The sequence below is a fragment of the Oryctolagus cuniculus genome, chromosome 4, assembly GCF_051225735.1.
Source record: "Oryctolagus cuniculus isolate XC-2025 breed Fujian yellow rabbit chromosome 4, ASM5122573v1, whole genome shotgun sequence".
NCBI classification, from domain to species: Eukaryota; Metazoa; Chordata; class Mammalia; order Lagomorpha; family Leporidae; genus Oryctolagus; species Oryctolagus cuniculus.
Window position 1 is genome coordinate 76,170,074 of NC_142870.1, and position 21,049 is coordinate 76,191,122.

The 21,049-nt window shown below is 48.7% G+C and overlaps 1 protein-coding gene across 2 annotated transcripts in view; it reads left to right on the forward strand.

Moving 5' to 3' along the window:
- Positions 1 to 6,736: 6,736 nt before the first annotated feature.
- NR1I2 (nuclear receptor subfamily 1 group I member 2) overlaps positions 6,737 to 21,049 on the forward strand; it is a 32,042-nt gene continuing 17,729 nt past the window's right edge. Inside the window, exon 1 of one of the 2 annotated variants that reach the window (XR_016232045.1) lies at positions 6,737 to 7,066. The gene's annotated coding sequence lies outside the window, so the exon portion shown is untranslated. 2 annotated transcript variants of the gene reach the window in all.

Sequence of the window (21,049 nt, forward strand, 5' to 3'; positions counted from 1 at the left end):
CCACGTAGGCCCCTGCCACCTGCATGGGAGGCCTGGATGGAGCTTCAGGCTCCTTGGCTTTGGCCTAGCTCAGCCCCAACCATTACGTCATTTGTGTAGTGAACCAGTTGATGGAAGATCTCTTTCTCGTCTCTCCCTCTCTCTGTCATGCTGCCTTTCAAATAAATAAAATAAATCTTTAAAAATGACAAGGCAGAAATGACAATGGAAATTAGAAAGTACTTTGACTTGAATGGTTGAGAAAATACAGCTTCAAACTTTGGGGGATGCAGCAAAAGCAGTGCTTAGAGAAAAATGTAAGCTATAGGCGCTCTTATTAGGAAAGAGACTGAAAACCGGTTATCTTAAGTCTCTCCCAAAGAAAGATGCAAGAACAGGAAAGCAAACCCAGAGTAAGTGGTAGGAGGGATATTAAAGATAAAGTAGAGCAGAAATTAATGAGCAAAACTTAAACCATAGAAAAAATTAACAAAGCCAAAATATGATTCTTTGAAAACGTTAATACAGTTAATTAAGTCTTAGACTGATTATAAAATAGAGAAAATATTAATTTCCCAGAGTGAAATAAGGGGTATAACTACAATAAAAAAAATAGAATGCCTCTGCATATCCTACAGGCATTAAAAGAAAATAAGGAATATTTTGAAAACTTTACCACAGTAAATTTGATAGCTTAGATAAGATGAAGTCATTGAAAAACAGGATTTTCCAAAAACAGATACAAGGCCAAGTAGAAAACAGGAATATCTATATTTTGGATTAAGTTGAATTTCTTACCAAAAACCTTTAGCAAAATGAAACTTCCATGCCCAGGTGGTTTCCATGGTAAATTCTATCACATATTTAATGAGAGATAACACCAATCTTTCAGAAAATTAAGATTTTAGGAGGCTGGTATAATCATTATACTAAAACCTGACAAAACTAACAAAAATAAGTATATAGGTCTAAAATCTCTCATGAATATGGTTGCAAAACTCATTAACAAAATATGACAAATCAAATCCAGAATTTTCAAAGGAGGAAAAAAAGTCAATATATTAGGACCAAGTAGGTTTATTCCAGAGATGCAAGACTGATGCAGCATTCAACATATTGATATAACTCACCAGACTGAGTTTCTGGTTCATGAGTTCAGTGTGATCCAGCTCTAATTGTTCCAGGAATTTGGAGAGTGACCAGCAGATAGAAGACCTTGCGCTCTCTTCTCTCTCTCTCTCTCTTTCCCCCATCTCTCTTCCTTTCAAATAAATAATTAATTAAAAGAAACTTTAGGTTAAATTATAAATCTTCTAAAAGAAAACATAAGGGAATGTCATCATACTCATCTGTTCAGGATCCAAATACTAATAATTACAAAATGACTCCTAGATGCCTCAAGTTCCTTCAGGAGAGAGACCATTCACTGTTCTGACTAATGTGGGTATGAAGCCCAACACAGGTGGGTCCTAAGCTCCTGTCATAGGCTTTTCTTATGTTGTCCCTCTTCGCAAAAGGTAGGCCTCACCACAAGCTACCTGCATCATCTCCTTGTGGAGAACTGAGACGTGCACAAATAGGTTACAAAATGAGTCATCCACTAGCATTGATGACATCAACAAAATGATGGAGTAGACAACTGCAAACTCTCATCCCTCCACAGATACCCTGAAAAACAAGCAGCAGCTCAGAACCAACTTTGTCAGAACAATGAAAAAGAATTGAAAATTCACAGCAATTAAGAAAAAGTGCTGTTGCAAGAAAATGAATGAGCTGATGGCTGAAAGATCTCTGTCTCTCTCTATCTCAGATTCCAGCTGCCATGTCTTTCAAGTAAACAAAAATAAAATAGGGGATGGTGCTGTGGCATAGTAGGCTAAGCCTGTGCCTGTGGCACCAGCATCCCATATGTGCATCAGTTCAAGTCCCAGCTGCTCCACTTCTGATCCAGATTCCTGCTAATGCACCTGGGAAAGCAGAAAAGGATGGCCCAAGTGCTTAGGCTCCTGCACGCACATGGGAGACCCACAAGAAGCTCCTGGCTTCGGGTCAACTCAGCTCCAGCCATTGTAGCCATCTGGGGAGTGAACCATCAGAAGACCTCTCTCTCTCTCTCTCTCTCTCTCTCTCTCTGCCATCTGGGGAATGAACCCGCAGATGGAAGACCTCTCTCTCTCTCTCTCTCTCTCTCTGTACCTCTCTCTGTCTGTAACTGTGCCTCTCGAATAAATTAATCAGTCCTTGTTTCTACTGTTGAGGAACAGTGTTTTTTCTTCATATTGTTTGTTAACTCTTTGCTTAGTGTAGAGTTATCTATGTGAATAGGGAAAAGGAGGAGGAAGAAGGGTTGAGCATGGGCAGGAGGGAGGAAGTATCACTGTGTTCCTAAATCTGAACGAATGGAATACATGAAACTTGCATACCTTAAATGAAGCTTTTTAAAAATTCAATCATATAAAAAATATTTTAAAAAATACAGTAAGGGGCTGGCATTGTGGTATAGCGGGTAAAGCCACACCGCCTGCAGTGCTGGCATCCCATATGGCCACCAGTTCGAGACCCAGCTGCTCTACTTTTGAGCTCTCTGCCGTGGCCTGGGAAAGCAGTAGAAGATGGCCCAAGTCCTTGGGCCCCTGCACCCACATGGGAGACCTGGAAGAAGCTCCTGGCTCCTGGCTCCTGGCTCCTGGCTCCTGGCTTTGGATCGGCACAGCTCCGGCCTTTGTGGCCATTTAGGGAGTGAACCAGTGGGTGGAAGACCTCTCCCTCTCTCTCTCTCTCTCTCTCTGCCTCTGCCTCTCTGTACCTCTGCCTTTCAAATAATAAAATAAATACATCTTTAAAAAATACAGTAAAATAAACTTTAAAAAGGGAACTTAAAAGTGGTAGAACATTTACCACAAATTTAAATATTGGAAGGGGTAATAAAGCTTTGTGGTGTTCTTATTTGCCCCTGCTGCACCCCCTTTCTCTCTCAGCAGCAGTTTTGGAGACAACAGCCTGTGTTCCCAGGGGCTGGGACATCTGTCATGGTCATTTGGGGAGTGAACCAGTTAATGGAAGACCTCTCTTTCTCTGTCTCTCTCTGTCTCTCCCTCTCTCTCTCTCTCTGTAACTCTGCCTCTGAAATAAATAAATAAATCTTAAAAAAAAAAAAAAAACAGCAATGCACTCAGGCGTATAAGAGTGTTATTGGCTGCTGTTTGGAGATTTTACAGTGAGAATCAAGGGTACAATGAGGCAGAACAGAAATATTTGGAAAGTTCACAGCCTGGCCAGAGGGAAAAAGGAAGCAAAAAAGGTGCTCAGCACAGGAAGAGACCAGCCCAGATGAAAGGGAGCCACGCGCTATTAGGCAAGATAATGGGAAGACGACGTCGAAGGCTTTCAAGGGTCTTCCAGGCTTCCCCTCCCATCACAGGCCTGGATGCATGGGAGTGTAGAATGGCTTTGTGGAACCATGGGGTTCTTTCAGCAAGCCTGCCCAGCACCACCACGTACCCCAGGTGGTTCACGGGGGCCCAGGTGCAGCTGGTGCTGGCGGCAGACCTTGGCATCATCCGTGTGAGGCTGGCTTTGCAGGCATGCAAAAAAGCAAGACAGCTTCCACCGGAATTTCAAAGGAAGGTCTGAGGGGGCGATGCATGGTGGAGCTGTGGCAGCGAAGCCACACAGGAGACCCCAGAAAGGTGGAGGTGCCAGCAATGCCTGCCAAGGACATCTCCCAGCAGCGTGCCTCCCAAGCTGGGGAAGCTGCAGGCAGAATGCAGCCTCATAGAGCAGCCTTGTGGACAGAGGGAAACAGAGCCACGGAGACCGGCAGACCTCTGCATAGATTTAAAGTTTCAGACAACCTGGGTCTCCAGGCAGGGCCTGTCGTAGGGGTGGGCCACTGCCAAGAGCCTCCAACTCCTTGTCAGTTGCAAGCAGAAATGTGGGCGTGCAGCTGCTGCAGAGTCCCCACCAGGCAGTGCCTAGTGGAGCTGCAGAGATGCGGCTCACACCTGTAAGAAACAAAGCCATGTGCAGGACTGTCCCTGCCACAGCGTGCCCAGCATGTCAGGCATGGAGCTTTAGGAGTTGACGTTTGCCCTGCCTGTTTTCAGTTTTGCTTTGGTCTGATTAATCTTTTTTATGTGCCTGTCTTCCCTTTTTGGAATGGGAGTGCATACCTTTTGCCTGTCCCATCATTGTGTCTTGAAAATATACATTTTCCCCCCAGGGGCTCAAGGCTAAGAAATTCACCTTGAGTCCCAGACAAGACTTTGAACTTTGAATTAAAGTTGGGTTGGAGTTAATACTGGAACTATCGGAGATAGGATTATATGCTGTATGTGAGAAGGACATGAGTTTTGGAGAGCCAAGGGCATAATGCTATGGCTTGAATAGGACATGACTTCCAAATCCATACAGAGGGTTAAATCCCAAAGTCATACACTGATGGTTTTTAGTGCGTGGAATCTCAATCTGCTCATGGCATGGAGGAGGCGGGCCTGGTGGGAGATCCTCAGGTCCCTGGGAGGTGCCCTTGGAAGGCAGATTTGCAGGAGGATTGTGTACATAAGCCTGCGTCAGGCCTGGCCATTTTTTCTGTTCTTCCTGGCTCGCCATATGATTGTTCCTCTGCACATGCTCCATCAGTGCCATCCTCCAGCCTCCCCTGACGGCTAAGCCAATGGGGACTACCCAGTCCTTGGCTGTGAGCGTCCAAAACATAAGCCAAAATAAACCTTCCTCCATAGGAGCTTATAGTGCGTATTTCATCGTAGCATTGAAAAGCTGGCTGCAACCAACTCCAGCTGCCACAAGTGTAATTTGTGGAGCCTCGGAGTAATTATAGAATCTAGAACAGCTGGAGCGCAATTTTTTTTTTCAAAGATTTATTTATTTATTTAAAAATCAGAATCAGAGAAAGAGAGAGACAGAGAGAAATATTCCATCCACTGGTTTATTTCCCAGATGACTATAACAGAGTTGACCCAGGCCAAACCTGGGGCCAGGAGCTTCATCCAGGTCTCCTGCATGGGTGGCTGAGGCCTAAACACTTGGGCCTTCCCAAGCCATTAGCAGGGAGGTAGGTTGGAAGTGGAGCAACCAGGACATGAGCCAGTGCCCATATGGGATGCCAGCATATGCCACAGTGCTGGCCCCTGAGCTCAATTTGTGTGGTTCCCCCTTCTGGGAGTCCTTAATAACTAGAGTATGCTTTCCAGTTCGAGAATAGAATCATGCCAAACATTCACACTGTGGTTACAGACCAGCGAGGCCTGGCACCCCCACAGCCTTCTCCCATCCTCTGGTCTACGACACCAGGCAACAGAGCCAGAGTAGCAGAGAGCCAGAAGATCTCACCTGGAACTTGAGGAAAGAGCCTTTGCCTCAGGGGTTTCATAACCTAGTCTTAGTTTCCTGTTCCTGCTGTAAATAATTCACCATTTTTATAAGAGAGATAAGGCCAAGCCCTTGTGAGCCAAGAGAGAGTTGGGAGATGATGAAAGCTGTGTATTTTACCCATGAGCCAAGGACTTCTGCCAAGCTGTCCTGCCTGAACTGGGGCAGTGCCTTTTTCCCTGGACAGACCTTTGGGTCCCTGGAATGACCTTCAGATCAGAAAGACCTTCGGGTCCCTGGAATGACCTTCAGATCAGAAAGATCCGCTCTTCCTCTCAGCAGAAGTTCCCTGTGGTGGGCTCTTAATCCTTTTCAGCCTTCCCTCTCCCTTTGGCTATGGCCATGCCTTTCTGATCTGTAGCTCTCAGGGGTGCCTGAGACACCCAGGATACATTCCCGTGCTACTGTCTTCCAACCCCAATGCACATCAGACAGTTTCCACTGGGTTCCCAAACCAGGAGCCTGGAGTGTGATCCAGGTCTCCCAAGTACTTGAGACATCGCCCGCTGTCTCCCAGGGCATGCATGAGCAGGCAGTAGAGTCAGGACTGGAACCTAGGCACCCTGATATAGGATGCAAGCCCCCCAAGGGGCATCTCACTGCCAAGCCAAACGCTGGCCCTTTTAGTTATATATTTTTTTGCCATCAGGGCAAGATTTAAGCATGTGACAATTTAAGTCAGGAAATGCACGTGAATTTTTGCATGTGACTCATGGAGATAATATTTTGGAAATTTCTAGTTGTCTTTTCCCACCATCAGTCTGTGGTGCTCTCTAGCAAGTAGAAGCGGTGTATCCTGTGCCTTCCAGTGCTTTGGCCTCTTGTCATTTTCACTTGGGAGCAGCTGCTGCTGGGGACTAGGACGGATGAGGCGGGAGAGGGAGCCGCCATCCCTGCTCCCGGGGCTGGGACAGGAAGGGGCCTTTAAGAACTCCTTCCCCTGGTGCAGGTCTCCCTGCTCCGGGTCAGCTTTCTGCCCTGAGGTTGGAGCTGCAGGGTCTTGCGTTCCAGGGAAGTGGGCACCCTCCTCACCTTACTCTCATTCCCTCTCTCCCTGTGTGCCTGCCTCCGGTCTAATGCAACCTTGCTGCCAACCAGCACCACTGAGAACTGAAGTTTTTGCTCACTGTCACAGCAAACGACCCTCTCCAGGAAGGTGACTTAGGACGAGAGTGTTAGAAGATCTAGGTTCCAACGAACTTTGCCCCCCAGTGGCTCAAGTGCATGAAGTTTGCTCAGACAGAGCAGATTCCGTCCTCGGGTGTTCCACAGCGAAGACATCTGAAAGAAAACTAGGAGGGGGACATCATGAGAGTAAATACGGTAATCTGTTCATTTGCTAGTTCAAGTGCTGGACTTGGGACTTAGGTGTGCCACATAGGGGCCGCTTAGAGCCTGCATCAGACCTGGGCTGAAAGGGTAGGTGAGGGACAAGATTGGCTCATATCCGGAGAAGTTATAGCCTGTGACTAGGACAGGAAGAGGAAACACTGCCCTCACTCCAGCGGGAGCCCCAGCCTCTCCTGGCCGCGAACTGAGCGCTCGCTCCTGTGCCCAGCGCAGGACTCGGCTATTCCTCCCGTCTTCTGCACGGAGTTACCTCAGGTGCACTGGTGTTCTGATTAATCCTTTGCTCCTGATCCTTCAAAGTGGACCCCAAGGGAGAAGTCAGAGCCAGGAAGTTACTGCCAAGCAGGTACAGTGTGTTTTTTCTTTCTCTTGGGCTGGGGGAAGGCTGCACTCCAGCTCCATGCAAAGCCTGTGTGGGGACACATTGTATTTTCCACGTAAGGTCAACATCACCGTGGCCTGGGGAATCACCTGGGCCACACTGCTCTCCTCAGTTCCCAGCAGAAATAAACACAAAGATAATCACTCAATCCTGAGCCCTGTGCCCAGTGCTCCCTGGTCCTGCGTTTGCCTGCAAACCTCTATTGCGCTTGAGTCACCGGGAGTCCTGGTTCAGCCAGCCCCTCTCAGATACTAGGCTAGAGTCCCCTAGCCGAGAAAATACCAGAGTCAGGGACTGCAGCGCTGGGAGCCATGGGAACTCCGTGTGGCTAGTGTTGGCAGCCTCTGGGACCAATGACAGCAGCATGGCAGTGCCAAGGCCTCCCTACCTGTGTGGACACAGCCACAGCCCTGTGTCCAACGTGACTCTGGACCAGTGAGTTTTCGACCTTGAGTTGTGAGGGGGAGACCCTGGTCCCACAGCACCCAGCCTCTCCTGCAAGGGCTCAGTGCCACCAGGCCTTCCTTCTCCCCCAGCACAGCCCAGCCTGGCTGAGGCGACGCCAGAGGCATTGCTCTAAGGGTCACTCTGCATGTGGGGCTGATCAGGAGCCACCTCTGAGGCCACTGAACCTTGACTGGGTGAATCAGCTGTGGCAAGCACAATCCCCTGCCCCACGGGTGGTTGGCTGCTGCTCCGGAGTCAGTGGCTGTCACCCGCATGCAAAGGCAGCTGTGGGTTATCCCCTCCGTGGGGGAGTGCTGGGTCTCTAACAATACGGCCAGAGTCTAAAGCACTTTGAGCAACATCCCCGAGGCTAGGACCTACTTTTGACCAGTTGGTCAAGAAGAAACATTTCTCTGTACACAAAAATATTTAAAATATACTTTAGTTATATAAGAAACTTAGTCTACAGCAGGTAACTACAGATCACAGGCCAAATGTGGCCCACCCACTGTTTTTTAGTTTTATTGGAACGCAGGCATGCTCATTCATTATGCATTGCGTACAGCTGCCCCACAACAGCAGAACGGATTAGTTGCAAGGGAGGTGGGATGGCTCACAGAGCCCAAAGTGTTAACTGTCTAGCCATTTATAGAAAAAATATTTGTCAACTGCTAGTCCAAAAACAACAAATGTGTCCCTAAATTATTATGGAATAAACATAATAGGCAATTACAAAAGTAAGTTAGATTTCTGGGTAATATCTTTTAAAATTATAAAGTCACTCATGATTACATGCGCCTTATAAAATGAGAAAGCAGTATAGATAAAGCTAAATTTTCCTTTGGCTGCCTGTCCAAATCCTCTGTTCCCCGGGGAGTAAAGTGCTGATCTGCCTGGTGTGTCTACTGCCAGGCGGTTTCCTTTGCATTCATGTATACATATGTACTAGTGAATACACTAAGGTACTTCAGAAAGTTCATGGAAGACGGAATTAAAAGAGAAGTTCGCCATGGGTTAATTCACAGCTTGGGACTTCCCCATTCTGTATCAGAAGGGCTGGTTTGAGTCCAAGCTCTGCTTCCCACCCAGCTTCCTACCAGTGCTCACTCTGGGAGGCAGCAGGTGATGGCTCAAGTACTGGGGTCCCTAACATCCATATGGGGGACCCAGACTGAGTTCCTGGCTCCCAACTTTGGGCTGGCCTAGTCCTGGCTATTGTGGGCATTTGGAGAGTTAACCAGTGGATGGAAGATCTCTGTCCCTCTGCCTTTCAAATAAAATAAATGAATAAATAAATAATTTTAAAAAACAATTCATTTTGATAAAATTTTTTGAATTCATACAGTTTTTTCACAATATGTATTTTCTGCGAACTCTTCAAAGACCCCTTGTATAGTGGATTTCAAAATATTTTGCACCAAATGAACTTATCTTTGAATTCATTTTTCCATGAACAACATGACTTGGAGTTTTCCATATCTGTAGAGAGCTGTAATTCATTCATTTTAACTCCTTATAGTATTTCATAGTGTATAGTCCTTTTACTTAACCATTTCCATAAAACATTTTTAAAGTGTATTCATTTGAAAGGCAGAGAGACAGTCAAAGAAGTCTCCTCCACTGGTTCACTCCCCAAATGCCCACAAAGGGTCACATCTGTGGCCCAAACCAGGAGCCAGGAATCCAACCCAGGTTCTACACATGGGTGTCAAGAACCCAATTACTTGAACCATCACCACTGCCTCCCAGGGAATGAATTAGCAAGAAGCTGGAGCCGGGAGCCAGAGCTGGGACTTGAACCCAGGCGCTGTGATATGGGACCCGGACATCCTAACCACTTAGCCAAATACCCAGCTCCAGCATTTCCTTTTTAAGAACTGTTTAAGCTGTTTCCAATGTTTTGCTGTTACTAATATATTGAACCTCAATATATATGTCCTCTCATGCACATGCGCAAATGTTTCCTTCTAGGAAATGGGGAAAGTCAAATTGCTCTGTAACAGGACATGTGTATTTCAGTTTTTCATTCCGTCAAACAGCACTAGCAATGGCAGTGACTGTTCCTCCATGCTCCGAGCAATGCTTGCAGAGCAGTCAATAACTGATTCCTTTCCAGTCAAATAGGTGAACATGGTAGCCCATTAGCTTCATACTTTAATTTTCCTGATTCCTGGTGAAGCTGAGCATTCTCCTTACATGATGTTTGGCCATTGCAGTTGGTCTTCTTCAATTGTCAGCCCATGTATATCCTCGTGTATGTCAGGTTTTTATACTCACTTGTTTGAAGTTCATTGTTCTTTGATATACGTGTAATATATATTGTAAGTCTGACACTTGTTTATAAACTTCATTTAGAACATACTTTTAGTCAAGAGAAGTTTTTACTGTTGCTGTTGTCTCGATATAGTGAAATTCGTCAGTTTTCTCCTTTACGGATCTTGCTCTCTTGGAGACTTAAGGAAGCTTTCTAAATGTCTAAAATGGTGACCGCAGCTGGCGCCGTGGCTCACTTGGCTAATCTCCGCCTGTGGCGCTGGCACCCCGGGTTCTAGTCCCAGTTGGGGTGCCGGATTCTGTCCCGGTTGCTCCTCTTCTAGTCCAGCTCTCTGCTGTGGCCAGGGAGTGCCGTGGAGGATGGCCCAAGTGCTTGGGCCCTGCACCTGCATGGGAGACCAGGAGGAGGCACCTGGCTCCTGGCTTCAGATCGGCACAGCGCGCCGGCCGTAGCGGCCATCTGGGGGGTGAACCAACGGAAAGACAACCTTTCTCTCTGTCTCTCTCTCTCACTGTCTAACTCTGCCTGTCCAAAAAAAAAAAAAAAAAAAAAAAAGGTGACTGTGGGGAGCAACTCGGACTAGACTAAGTTACTGGAATTAAGACTTGTTCTATGCATCTGCTCTCCCACAGTATGGCGCTGGGAGAGAAGAAAACAGCTTCTACACAGCTGCCTCCAGTTCAGCCAATAAACTGTAGGACTTGCTCCTGATTGGAGGAGAACAGCGTACTCAGCGTGTGGGCAGCCGAGTTGGGATTGGCAGAGGAGGACTATAAAGGAGGAGAGAGACGGCATGCACCAGGAACATCTAAGAGGAACATCTAAGGGGAACATCTAAGGGGAACACCAGTGCAGCCCCCGAGAGAGCCGGCCGGCGGTGTGCCGCTCCCCTGCGGAAGTGGGGAATGTGGCAGGGGGAACTGCCCTTCCACGGAGGTGGAAGGGACAGTAGCCAACCCGGGAAGAACCAGCAGCAAACCCGGGGAGGGCCGAGCAGACGAAAGAACAGCGCAGGGTCCTGTGTCATTCCTCCACGAAGAGGGGGAGCGACATGATGGTGCCGTGACTCGGATATGAAGCCTAGGCAGGGCTTAGTATTGCTCCTCCACGAAGAGGGGGAGCGACATAATGGTGCCGTGACTCGGATAGGAAACCTAGGACGGATATGAAACTTAGGAGGGAAGAAACGGGAAGAAATGGGAAAATTTCGGAGAGAGAGACTAGCAAACAGCCTAGGGAAAAGCCGGACGAAAAAGGTGCTGGAAGGAGCTATTGAAAGCCTAGGCATAGACTCAGATACGGACTACAGGGGGAAGCTGGGAGAAATCTCTAAGGTCGAAAGCGAAAGTGAAAGCTAGAACAAACAGACTCGGATGCGGACTGTGGGGAGAGGCCAGGAGAAATGAGGGAGGAGTATTGTTGGAGGAAAGCTTGGGGAAATATACCGGGTAGAGAAAAATGTTAGGGAAATTGAAGCCGCGGGGGGCAGGCCGAGGCGGAAACGAAAGCCACTTTGGGATTCTCAAGTTAGCCCGGGAATAGGGGGCGAAAAGTTAAAACCAGAAGCGGAAACGTAAGCCCGGTTGGGATCCGTCTGATTAGCCCAGGGAGCAAAGGACGGGAAGCCAAATCGTGGGGCGGAGACGTGAGCTGGGTTGAATTCGCCAGGTTAGCCCGGGGAACTTGGATTGAATGCTAGTGGCGGAGACGTAAGCTACGCTGTGTGACTCGCGGAGGCTGCCGCGCGCAGAGAGAGCGTGCGGGGCACAAGTAGATAGGGAACGCTGGGCTAGTGCGAGACCGCGGAGTGTGCGCGCGAAGCCGAGCCGCGCAGAGCCGCGAAGCCGTGCAGATGAGAGAAGCGGGCTGAAGCGGCTCAGCCGGGAAGCCGCCGAGAAGCAGCCTCGGGGCGGGCGCCGGGAAGCCGCAGGGATAAGAGAAACAGAAATTTAGAAGTAAAATGAGAGAAATAGGAATGCCCGGAGATAGAGAAATAGAGAAATAGAAAGGCCTCCCCACAATACTGCAATGAGAAGGCTTGGATTCGGTCTGCCTGATTAGTGAGGCGATGAGCACCTGCAGGCAGCTAGCAGCTTATGCGCCGCAGGTCACCGAAGACGGGCACGTTATCAACACCAATAAGTCACCCCACAACATGGCAATGAGAGAGCTTGGATTCGGTCTGCCTGATTAGTAAGGCGGTAAGCACCAGCAGGCGGCTCGACCAGAGTATGAGCCGCAGGTCACCGAAGACAGGCACGCATCAGCGCCTAAAAACCTCCTCACAACATGGCGAAGAGAGGACCCGGATTTGGTTTGCCTGATTGATAGGACTTGTAAGAACCTGTGGCAACTCTAGCAAGTAGAGCAGAGTGTGTGCCGCGGGACACCGAAGACAGGCGCGTATCAACGCCAAAAAATAAAAAGAAAGGGGGATCTGTGGGGAGCAACTCGGACTAGACTAAGTTACTGGAATTAAGACTTGTTCTATGCATCTGCTCTCCCACAGTATGGCGCTGGGAGAGAAGAAAACAGCTTCTACACAGCTGCCTCCAGTTCAGCCAATAAACTGTAGGACTTGCTCCTGATTGGAGGAGAGCAGCGTACTCGGCGTGTGGGCAGCCGAGTTGGGATTGGCAGAGGAGGACTATAAAGGAGGAGAGAGACGGCATGCACCAGGAACATCTAAGAGGAACATCTAAGGGGAACATCTAAGGGGAACACCTGTGCAGCCCCCGAGAGAGCTGGCCGGCGGTGTGCCGCTCCCCTGCGGAAGTGGGGAAAGTGGCCAGGGGGAACCGCCCTTCCACGGAGGTGGAAGGGACAGTAGCCAACCCGGGAAGAACCAGCAGCAAACCCGGGGAGGGCCGAGCAGACAAAAGAACAGCGCAGGGTCCTGTGTCGTTCCTCCACGAAGAGGGGGAGCGACATAATGGTGCCGTGACTCGGATATGAAGCCTAGGCAGGGTTTGGTGTCGTTCCTCCATGAAGAGGGGGAGCGACATAATGGTGCCGTGACTCGGATATGAAGCCTAGGCAGGGCTTAGTGTCGCTCCTCCACGAAGAGGAAGAGCGACAGGTGACTGCTTTCTTGCACTGGTTTTTATCACTTACAAAGATAGAGCCTTGGTCCATCCAGGGTGGACCAAGTTCAATGAATTATTCCAGTGCCACTTGTTGAAATGTCCATCTTTCCCTTACTTGTTTGAAGTATCACCTCTGTCAGGCACTAAATCCCTGCCTCCACAGGGCCAGTCCCAGATATTTGGGTCTTTAATTGAATTTTCCTGATCTAATCAGAAATCTACTTTGTGTTTGATATTTTGTCTGCTTACCTTACAGAATCTCCTATTTCCAAAAGTTTATCAGTTGATTGCTTTGGAATTTCTAAATAGACAATCATTTATCTATGTCTAGTGAGAATTTGATTCCTTCCTTTCTGATCTTCATACAGCTTAATTACGTGTGTGTGTGTGTGTGTGTGTGTGTATCTCATTGCGTTTTGTAGGCCCCAAGCACGATGCTAAGTGATAGCTGTGATAGAGGATAGCCTCAGCACTGATTTATACAGTTGTGTGGGTTGTACACTGCACAATTCTGGGGAGTACTGTTCATAAACACTTAGCTATCCTGAGCATTCCTGCCACGTTCCCGATTTTAAATCCCTTTTTACTTTTTGCTGTGCACTCCTATTTCTTTTTTTTTATTTTATTTTATTTAATGAACATAAATTTCCAAAGTACAGCTTATGGATTATAATAGCTCCCCCCCTCCATAACTTCCCTCCCACCCACAACCCTCCCCTCTCCCACGCCCTCTCCCCTTCCATTCATATCAAGATTCATTTTCAATTCTCTTTATATACAGAAGATCAGTTTAGCATATATTAAGTAAAGATTTCAACAGTTTGCACCCACACAGAAACACAAAGTGTAAAATACTGTTTGAGTACTAGTTATAGCATTAATTAAACACCTAAGAGTAATTGTGTATTAATTACAGAGTTCAACCAATAGTTTTAAGTAGAACATAAAAAATACTAAAAGGGTAAAGTATTAAGTTCTTTTTTCTTTTTTTTTTGTTTGTTATATAGTTATTTTTTTATTTAATAAATGTGAATTTACAAAGTGTGCACTCCTATTTCTTAAAAGCTTCTTTGTGCTAGTCTTTGAGGCTGGAGTTAAACCTTTTTCCCTCCAGAGAATTTCTGTTTGCTTTTGCCAGGGGCCAGGGGCCGGGGGCCAGCAGCAACTAGGACAGCCGTGACTTGGGGTGACTGACCTCCTGAGTAGCTCGAATTTGAACCCAAACCTACCTGCTGACAGGCTTGTTGTTAGGAATCCTTGTCCTGCTCCCTGCAGAGCCAAAGCAGAAAGGCCGTGGACTGCCCTGTGTCCCTTCTGGGGGCACCCGGCTGAGAACCCCAGTCTTCCACTGCCGCCCGCCTCGGTCCCAGGCTTTGTCCCCTGTTCTCCCAGGAACACCCAGGATCCAGGCTTGCAGGAATGTAGAGACCCCAAGACAATCGCTGCCTCTTCTTTCTAACTTCCCTTACTTGGTCTTGTAGATTTTGGCTCCCTGAGACTCCCTTACTCTCCCACCAGCCGAAGCCTGCATTAAAAGCACTATTCTTCAAAATGTTCTGTAGTAGTTGTAGGTGCTCTGTACCAGGGGGATTTTTCTCTGGACACCTCTGTGCTGGCACCGGCGGTGCATGTCCCAGTGCTCCTCCCTGGAGTAAGAAACTCAGGAAAAGGGTTTGGTAGCTGTCACGCATTAGGTAGCTGCGGCTCTCTTCTGTTCCTCCTGGCTACCCAAGAATTTTAAAGTCAGGATTGACTATTGGTTTTTATTAAATGCTTTGCAACATTAGTACTTCCCTCATCTTATTTTTGAAGGGGGCAAAAAAGACACGTTTTCCTCAACCCTCACAAATTCATAGTTGGGACACGTCTGTAAAAAAGGACAGATTAACAAGAGAAAAACAAGCAAATGTTACGCATCACACAGGAGAAAAGCAGTTCTCTCTGGAAAGTAACTGTCTCCAAGCAGCAGCTTGAGCCCTGTCTTAAATGGTATCTTAACAAAGAATCCTACATCTTACCGCAGTGAGAAGGCAGAGGAGCAGTTTCAGGCTTTCAAAGGTGAGAAACCGGAGGAAGAAGCAACGTCAGTTCCCAGATTCCTCTGCCCTGTTGTGCTCTCCCGGAACTGACAGAAAGCTGTCACCAGGAGCAGAGTTGTGGCACGTGGGTTAAGCCACCACTGTGGACACCCACATCCCACACAGCGCGTCTGGCTCAAGCCCCAGCCTCTCTTTGCTGCTGATCAGTCTTCCTGCTGTTGTACTTGGTGGGCAAAGGATGAGGGCCCAGCTCCGTGGGTCCCTGCCACCCCTGTGGGAGACAGATGAGATTTCAGGCCCCTGGCTTTGATCCGGCCCAGCCCTGGCTGTTGCAGCCATTTGAGGAGGGAACCAGCAGATGAATGATATGTCTCTCTCTCTCTCTCTCTCTCTCTCTCTCTCCTCTCTGTCTCCCCCTTTTTCTCTCCCTCCTTCTCCCTCTCTCTCTGTCTTTCAAATTATGTTAGTAATTTTTAGTCCTTTTAGACAAACTAAGGCAAGGCAGGGTTTTTTTCCCTGCATTTTAACTGTCTAGCTCAACAATCCTCAATATCTTAGGGAGAAATTGTGGGGAGCAACCCGGACTGGACTAAGTTACTGGAATTAAGACTTGTTCTATGCATCTGCTCTCCCACAATATGGCGCTGGGAGAGGAGAGAACAGCTTCTACACAGCTGCCTCCAGTTCAACCAATAAACTGTAGGACTTGCTCCTGATTGGAGGAGAGCAGCGTACTCGGCGTGTGGGCAGCCGAGTTGGGATTGGCAGAGGAGGACTATAAAGGAGGAGAGAGACGGCATGCACCAGGAACATCTAAGGGGAACATCTGAGGGAACACCTGTGCAGCCCCCGAGAGAGCCGGCCGGCGGTGTGCTGCTCCCCCGCGGAAGTGGGGAATGTGGCAGGGGGAACCGCCCTTCCACGGAGGTGGAAGGGATGGTAGCCAACCCGGGAAGAACCAGCAGCAAACCCGGGGAGGGCCGAGCAGACGAAAGAACAGCGCAGGGTCCTCTGTCGTTCCTCCACGAAGACGGGGAGCGACAGAAATATTTTGATTCCCTTTATCATTGTAGTTAGTGGACTTCTTCTTATTTATTTATTTATTTTTAATAGAAAACCTTTATTTAATAAATATAAATTTCAAAAGTACAACTTTTGGATTTTAGAGGTTCTTCCCCCCATAACCTCCCTCCCACCCACAAACCATCCCATCTCCTGCTCCCTCTCCCATCCCATTCTTCATCAAGATTCATTTTTAATCATCTTCATATACAGAAGATCAACTCTATTCTGAGTAAAGGTTTCAACGTTTGCACCCACACAGGCACACAAAGTATAAAGTACTGTTGGACTTGCTTGCTTAGATGGCTCAGCACAAGGGCGATGGCAGCAGAAATGACCCAAAGGCCCCTAAGACTCATGAAAAGGAGATTCACGATTGTGCCATTGGAAGAGCAGTCAGCTCAGGGAACGGGATGTGTGGTCGCCACGCCACATCCTGCAGGCTGAGCTGTCGGACTCTTGTCCTCCCACTCCAGGTATCAGCCCCTTGGGCACCGCTGGATGTGGTGTGAGAACAGCTTGTGGGCTCCCTCCTGCCAGTGGGGGCCTTCTGGATGGTGTGCTTTGAAGGGGACAGAGAAGAGTTCCCCGGCCCCCAATACCTGCTCATCCACCCACCACATCTCTGGAACTTCTATGAAACACTGACCCAACAGGCAGAAGAAAATCCAACTGAAGTCCGAGGCAAGGGGCTGTCACCAAATCCCTCATGTAGTGTAGGAGAGAATTCCCCTGGGTCTCTGTGAATTCCAAATGACCAGCCTAACTGTAAAAATCCAGGGACCAGTGTTGTGGTGCAGCAGGTTACGTGGCCGCCTGCAGCACTGTCATCCCACATGAGTGCTGGTCAAGTCCTGACTACTCCACTTCGGATCCGTCTCCCTGCTAATGTGCCTGGGAGAGCAGTAGAAATGGCCCCAAGTCCTTGGGCCTCTGCACCTACATGGGAGAACCAGAAGAAGCTCCTGGCTCCTGGCTTCAGCCTGGCCAGTATCTGCCATTGTGACCATTTGGGGAGTGAACTAGTGGATGGAAGATCTCTCTCTTGCTCTGTCTCTCTGCCTCTCTCTGTAACTCTGCCTTTCAAATAAATAAAAAGATTTATTAAGAGGCAGAGTTACAGAGAGAGGTAGAGCCAGAGAGAGAGAGAGAGAGGTCTTCCATTCGCTGGTTTACTCCCCAAATGACTGCAGTGGCCAGAGATGAACCAATCCGAAGCTAAGAGCCAGGAGCTTCTTCCAGGTCTCCCACACAGGTACAGGGACCCAAGGACTTGAGCCATCTTCCACTGCTTTTCCAGGCCATAGCAGAGAGCTGGATTGGAAGCAGAGCAGCTAGGACTAGAACTGGTGTCCATATGGGATGCTGGCACTGCAGGCCAGGGCTTTAACCCACTGTACCACAGCGCCTGCCCCTAAAAAATAAATATTTTAAAAAACAAAACAAACAAAGAACTCCTGGCACCAGCAGCACCACACCAGCGCTAGTGAGAGGCAGCTCAAGAGGTTCCTGTGCCCTGTGAAATACTGGTGGAGAGTACTGGGTGTCCTGTTGCCTGTGCTGCTGCCAGCTCTCCTCCCTGATCCGAGTCTTTCATAAACCCTGGACCTGCTGGATCCGACAGTGACATTGCACGAGGCCCAGAGGCCAACTTCCATGTGCAGCCACAGTCCCTCTCACGGGACTTAATAAAACGTGATCATTGCTCAGCTTCCCCTGGGGCCCACCCTATGGCAGGGCCACTAGAAGGAGACTTGTTCCCAGTGCTGGATCCATTTCAAAAGAATTTTAAATGTCTGATCTCACTTTATCCCCACGGATTTTACAATAAAAAGTTAGCCTATTTAGTACACCTGTTTTACTCTTTGGAAGAATCCGAATAAAGGGAAATGAAAAGGGTTTCTGTTGCTTCTTGCCTTTGTGAATGCAGGCACACCCCAGAGCCCCCCCTTCCCCCGTGCTGCTCCCTGCGTTGGGGGGACAAACCCACTCTGCCTACCTCACAGCTACCTGGACAGGAAAACCGGATTTTTGAAATCCTTTTGCAAACAACAAAGCCTGTGCAAATGTGAGTTAGTAAATAACTCCCTTCATTAAACAACACAAACAGTTGTATAAACTTTACTTGCCAACTTCTTAGAATCCCAGTCTCCTTCTATTGTCTGCTTTTCCTTTGCTTTGTCCTCTGGCCAGTTCTGCTATTTATACAGGGACTCTGGGTGTGTGTGTGTGTGATATAAGATAATCAGCAGTATCATGTATATGCGTAGATACACACATATAAAATAATCCTGCTGTTTCCAGTAGTTTCTATTCCTAAGATCACAGGACTCAGGCTGCTCTGGACTTGAGTGAACAGACCTCTCGTCAAGACCCTCATCTCAATTCTTTCGGGCAGATACCAAGAAAGGGGCTGCTGCATCCTATGGAAATTCTATTTTTAGTGTTTTCTGCAGTGGTGACACCATTTCTATTCCCAGAGGGCGCGAGAATTCCACTTTCTCCACATCCTTGCCTGTTAACACCTGTTTTCCGTTTGTGTGATAGCAACCGTCCTAATGAGTGTCAACATTTCTTTGTGGTTTTAGATGCGTTCTCCTACCCATCAGTGATGCTGAGTAGTATGTGTTGGCAAGGGATGCTCCTTTATTAAAAAGCTACATGCCACGGTCCTTGTGGCCAAAAGAAACGATTTATTCTGTGCAGTTTTTTCGAAGGGGTGTTGCGGGATTTCAATGGGAAGACAGTCCACTCAGGCCTGCAAACAGCCCTTCCCCGCCCAGGCCTGGGTTTCTGACCAGTCTCCGGATTTCCACAGGAGGTCCTCCACGGGAGTGGCTGGTGTGACAGGCGTGTGAGTGTCCCTGGGCATGCCGGACTCCAGCCCACACCGTCAAGGAGTGGGGATTTAAATGCCACGGCACAGGAGGAAAGGGAGCAGCTTACGGTTCGCCTCTTTTCTGATTCCTTGCAGCCACGTTTGCATGCCTTCGAATGTGGAAGCACCATGGGCAGCTGGCCAACCATTTGACTCTTTGATTTGACTCTGTCTGCCTGTCTGACATTCAGAGTCACTAAGAGAGGCCCTGATTGGGTCAGAGGATCCCTTGTCTCTCAGGAGAGGGCAACTGTGCCACCCCTTGCAGGTCCCAGAACACCTGGGGATCCTTTGTCCCGGTACCTGGCCTGGGTCCACCCAGAGGCCCCCAGAGGCAGCTGTGGCTGGGGGGGGGGATGAGGGGCTCCAGAGCAGCCTCCTCCCGGTGGGGGGGGGGTCCAGCCAGGGTTTGTAAGAGCCTCCTATCCAGGCCCGGAGGAGGAAGCACCGGGTGTGCACTCATAGAACTGCTCACAAGTCTGGCAGTTTCTCCGATACGCTGGTTCCTTTGTCGGGGACAGGGAGTAGCACCTTTCCTTCTGAAAAGCGTTCCTTGAACCCTGTCCTTAAGAAGAACTTGTGTGATGGACTTCTGGTCAAAATCCCAGATCCTGGACACCCACCTTGCGACCCACCCGTTCTCCTCTCACCAAAGCCCATGATCAGAGCCATCAGAAGAAAAATAGGCAGCCACCTGCTAAGAAAGCCCAGCGCCACTCAGGCGAGATCCAAGAGGCGCAGCCTGGCAGAGAAGCAGGGCTGAGCCCACTGCAGGCCGAGCCATTGACAGCTTCCTCCTGGGGGCTCCCAGGGGCTCCCAGGGGTTTCCGGGGACAACCAGTCTCTGGGTCTGCTCCAGCTTCTGGCTGCTACCGTGTTGTTCCCTGGCTCATGGCTCCATTCTTCTGCCCTCAAAGCCAGTAAGAGAAGTCAGGATTCTCTCCCTGTCGCTGGGTCACATGGGCAAAGACCCTTTAGCCATATGAGGAAGCATAGCTGCATTGCTGGGATGCAGAAGCAGATATCTTTGGGGTCATCGTTCCGCCTACTACAAGGACACAATCCAAAATACAGAAGCAGGTCGTTTGCCCTAGCAATAAGATGCCACTTGGGATGTTGGATTCCTGGCTCTGCTCCCGACTCCTGTTTCCTGCTAATGTTACCCTGGGTGGCAGCAGGTGACAGCCCAAGTAGTCGGGTTCCTGCCACCCATGGGAAACCTGAATTGAGATCCTGGTTTCTGGCTTTCGCTTGGCCCAGCCCTGGCCATTGCAAGCATTTGGGGAGTGAACTAACAGCTGGGAGATCTCTCCTCCTCCTCTTCCTTTTTCTTCCTTTTCCTCTTCCTCTTTCTCTACCTCTTCTTCTCACCCTCCATCTCTTTCAAATAAAATAAAATAAATGCTATGAACTTAAAATTTAAAAATATATGTCTTAGAGGCATATCAGGCAATTCATTACAACATTACACTGTTTTCTTTGATTTTGTGATTTTTTTAATTTGTTGGTTTTTTAATATTTATAATTTATTGCGATGTCTTTTCTTGTTCTTTATCTCAAGAATACGTTCTCCTCGGCACCTTATTTCTGTGTGTGTAATTTCATGTTCTTTGTAAAAAAAAAAAAAAAAAAAAAAAAGGAGTCCTTAACTTGCTTAAGCTCAAGACCCCCACCTAAGCTGACCAAGGCCACCTCTGCCCACACAGGGACTAAACCAAGCACTCCTTGAAATTTCCCTTGCAAACTCCAGGAGCTGGGGAGGCAGTGGCTGGCGGGGGTGGATCAGCACCCAGGCCAGTGGGGGGTAGAACTGTGAGCCTGGAGCGTCCCTTACGGGGCAAAGGGCGACTAGACAGGCTGTCAGGGATGTCCCGAGCCAGACAGGTTCCGGGTGCCTGGGCAGGTCAGGACGAGGGCCCCTGACTCATTCCCCCGGGCACGCACTGATTGACCCCCGTCTCTCCCTTGCTTGCCATCACAGCACTGCAGCTGGGCAGCCTGTCTTAGGGACTCTTGTCAGCGGTGACAGCAGCTCAGGAGGTGGTGACAGCAGCCGCCCTGCTTCCCTTGAGCTACCTGAAGGAGCATGCGCAGCACCTGTGGTTCCTCCAGGGGCCCCCACCTGGTCCTCTTGTCTCAGCTGCCACCCCAGTCCCATTG